This window comes from Elephantulus edwardii, unplaced genomic scaffold (genome assembly GCF_000299155.1).
Source record: "Elephantulus edwardii isolate Elephantulus edwardi_28Jun2011 unplaced genomic scaffold, EleEdw1.0 scaffold00020, whole genome shotgun sequence".
Classification (NCBI taxonomy): Eukaryota; Metazoa; Chordata; class Mammalia; order Macroscelidea; family Macroscelididae; genus Elephantulus; species Elephantulus edwardii.
Genome location: NW_006399770.1, coordinates 9,460,995 through 9,465,331, shown reverse-complemented (window position 1 = coordinate 9,465,331; position 4,337 = coordinate 9,460,995). Strand labels below are relative to the sequence as shown.

General features: G+C 34.7%; 1 protein-coding gene across 1 annotated transcript in view; it reads left to right on the top strand.

Annotated features, from left to right (window-relative positions):
• The window catches only part of DPYD (dihydropyrimidine dehydrogenase), a 1,462,963-nt gene that overhangs the window by 497,784 nt on the left and 960,842 nt on the right, over window positions 1-4,337 (top strand). The window lies entirely within an intron of this gene.

Here is a 4,337-nt window from a genome sequence, read left to right as displayed (position 1 = left end):
TCTTGAATTCTTGAAAACTCCCTAGAAGGTCAGCTTTTATGCTGTTTGGACTCAACTACATTGAGTCTGAGAAAGCAGACTTTAGTTTATAAGAGAATATCTTATTCAGAGTGGAGTATGGACTTAAAGGAAACATTATCAAATATTATCACCATTTTTAATTACTATTTATTTGATTTAAAGAAGTGAATAATAGTTATAAGAATTGTACTGGTTGAAGAAACAATTTATGTATTTTGCAGATAATTATTAAAGAGATGAACTGATAATTTATAAACTTCCACAATTAAAGAATTCAATGAGATTGAAATTCCAAACTAGTATGCAGAGATCGAGTAGAATAGCATCTCCTCAAAATTCTTGTCTAGTCACCACACAGAATGTGACTTCATTTTTATTCTATTTTAGTAAATATGATTGTTCAACATACGGTCATATGGAGTTAGAGTAGGCATTACATTCAATCATAGTTGAATAAAAGGATTCTCAAAGCCAAAGAAACATACACAAGGAAGAACACCAAGTGAAGATACATGGGATCAGAGTACAGACAAAAACACACTCTTTTACAATTTACATCTCAAGCCTCACAAAAACTATGAGGTTTTGCAAATAAACTCAAATTTAAAAAAACGAAACAGTAATGATTGCCCTTTGCAGAGTCAATAAATGGGCAATCACTACTATTCTTAATTTTGAATAAGATAAAATTAGTTTCTTTTAATGTGGCTAACATTGAGAAGAAAGGGAATTCCAGAACACATGATTATGTTCATGAAAAGCCTATAGTTAGACTAAGAAACAGTTATCTAAACAAACCAAGGAAACATTGCATGGTCCAAAATCAAGAAATAAGTGCATCGGGAATGTTCTTTCTCCATACTTTTTCAATCTATATGGAGAACAGATCATTTAAGAGGCTGGATGTTATGAAGAATAATACAGCATCATAATTGAAGAAAGACCTTTCAACAACCTGTGGTATGTAGATGACACAACCTTGCTTGCCAAAATTGAGGAAGTCCTGAAGCATTTACTGCAAAAGATCAAGGACTGCAATTTTCAACATGAATTTCATCTTATTATCAAGAAAACAAAGATTATCAGCACTTGATCAATTAGCAGTAGCAAAATAGATGAAGAAGAGGTTGAGATTGTTAACAATTTCATCTGCTCAGATCAACAATTAACACCACTCTTGGCCCTAGTAATTAAGAGATAAGTTGCATTGGAAAAGTTTGCTGTTAAGGACCTCTCCAGAGTGCTGAAGAGCAATGATATCAATCAGGAGACTAAGGTATGGATGTTTCAGGCCATGGTCTTCTCAATTACTTGCTATGCATCAGAGAGTTGGACAATGACTAAAGGTTACAAAAGAAATCCAATGGCTCTGAGTTGTGATGCTGGAGAATAGTATAGAACATACTGTGGACTGCCAAGAGAACAAACAGGGCTGTCATAGAGGGGGTGAAGCCAGGTTTCTCCTTGGAGGCAAGGATTTTGAAACCCTGTTTCACTTCTTTGGGCATGTTGCCAGAAGGCACCAGTCCTTGGAGAAGGACATAATTCTCGGAAGAATGGAAGTACACTGCAGGAGAGGAAGACTCTAGTTGAGTTGGATAGACACAATGACTGAGTAATGACAGTAGGTGTGTCAGAAATAGTGAGATTAGCTCAAGCCAGAGAAACTGTTCATAGGATTTCTGTGAGTCATGTTTGACTCAATGCCATGTCACACATAACAGTAATGATTGCCCAGAGCCACTAGAAGTGCCAAGGAAGAATCTCTGCTAGGCACTTCAAAAGGAGCTAAGAGCTTGGATTTCAGACTTCTAGACTTCTTAACTCAGAGTAAATGTGTTGTTTTTCAAAGCCCTCAAGTTTGTCTTGGTTTGCTAGAACAACTTTAAGACATTCATGCAGAGATGAATAGCTTTTATTATTAGAAGCCAAAGCCCATTAGAAAAGAAAATTGAAAAAACTTCCATATTTATGAGTACCATGAAATTTCAAATATATTGAAACCCAACTATCATGCTGTCAAGACAAATCCAAACCCCTCCTTTTTAGACCCAGTTCTAACGAACAGAGATACTCCTTTATAATTCCAAAGCTGTAAATCTTTGTGGAATAGACAGGTACTTTTTCTCCCATGGAGCAGTTCTTATATTTTAGTCAATGAACTTTCTAAGTTAATGCAGCATGTAAAACACTACACCAAATCTCCTTGCACTATCATTAAACCCTATCAAATAAGAAATACAATATTGAAGCATAAAAAGACACATCAGCAAAACAGAGTAGATAATCCACAAGTAGGCAGAAGAGGCAAGTGGAATTTAATGTATGCAAAATGTGGCATTCTTAATCAATGTGGAAAACCTGAGTTCTATGACTGTAGTATCCCTTACAGTACCTGCAGTGTTACTATGTGCCATTAAATTGACCCTCAACTCATACTGACCATATAGGAGAGTGGAGTTGCCTTGTATGGTTTTCTGTGCTAACATACTCAGGTTTTTTCATCTGTGGATTCACTAGTGGCTTTGAATCACTTACTTTTTGGTTAGCAGTCAAATGCTTTATCACTGTACTACCAGAGCACCTCGAATCATTCCTTCAATAATATAAAAATTGCAGATTTCACGGAAACAGAAATAACAAAATGATCATTAAAAGAGTTAAAAAGGTACTAAAGTTCACACATAATAAAAGAATGCAAATTAACACTCCACTGAGGTACAGTTTTATCTATCAGAATGGCAGGTTGCTGATGAGGCTTTAAGGAAATAGGTACTCTTATACAATGCTTGTGTAAGACCAACAATTCCACTTCTGGGAAATTATTTTACAGATTTGAACACATAGGAAAAGTTGTTTCTACAAGCTTATGAACTGGAGAATTGTAGTAGCAAAGGAATAGAAACAACTTAATGTCCATCAAGAGAGACTTAGTAATAACCACTAAATAAAATATGATGTATGTGAGCAATAGAATTCTACAAAGCTTTAAAAAAAAAGAACTTTATGTACTGATGGGGAAATATCTCTCAGAGAGATCTGTGAGCTGAAAATGTTAGTATGAAAGAGTATGTTTTCATTTGTTTACAAAGGAAATATGGAAAGAGAAAATAAAAATATGTAAATGCTTACCTGTATATGCATAAAAATATATATAAGTGAGATTATACAGAAAATTTAAAACCAGGGATGGTAGCGAAGGAAGAGTTCACAATATACCTTTATATTTTTTATCTTTGAACTATGAAAATGTGCTGCATTTTACAAAATGTAATTTTAAAACATTTTCCTACAAAAATATATTTTTAAAGATTCATCTTGTAGTGGATCACCATTTGTTACATATGATGTAATTCCTTGATAATCAAGGGTCAAAGCAATGTGAAGACTTTTTAAGGAGACATTTCAGCAGTTTCTGTTGTTGTTATGTGTTTTCAATTTAGAACCGACTCACACCTGCCCCTTCAGGAGTTTTTCTGAAGCAGTAAGTTTCATAGGAAGAGATTACCCATCTTTCTCTCACTGAAGGACTTGTGGATTTGATCTGCACACTTCTGAGTTGGTAGCTTAGCATACTTTGGACATGTTGTAAGGAGAGACAATAAGCCACCAGACCTCCCTCCTGTTTTAGAAATGACATAAATTTACAGAATTTTTAAAAAAATTTTTGAGATGGTTCAAGTTGAGATTGTTTAGTCTACTTCCATCATTTTTTTTAAATAGATGAGTAAGTACACCACAAATATGTTTATTCTTCTGTGAGAGGCTTCTCTGCAGAGTCAGAGCAGCTAGTTTAACAAACGGTTAATTCTCAATGAACACAGGGAACAAATTATTACCATACTTTGTGAAAACTGCAAAAACAGTAGAAGTAAAATCTGTCATTTGTTGATGGGTGCAAGTTATAGTGGCAGTTGTATAAAATGAAAATAATAGTCATGTTAACAGGTCTTCCTTTTGTATATAGATGTTTTCCTGTTATTAAATGAATTGCACACCAAGATATATTTTAATTATTTTTGCTATGATTGCAATGCCTTCTCTTTCTTCTTGCCCTTGAACCAGAAGCCACTTACAGCTGAGCCTCAGTGGATTTTTTTCAGAGGCTGTAAATCACACAGGAGGAGATTATCCATCTTTCTCCTGCAGAGCAGCTGGTGGATTTGAATCACCAGGCTTGAAGTGGCTGCACAATTCTTTACTCACTAGGACAGCAACATGCCCTAATTGTAACGCCATGCCTATTTAATTTTATTTCTGACATAGTAGACCTTATGATTGTCCACTTCAAAATGACCAGTACAAATCTATTTCCG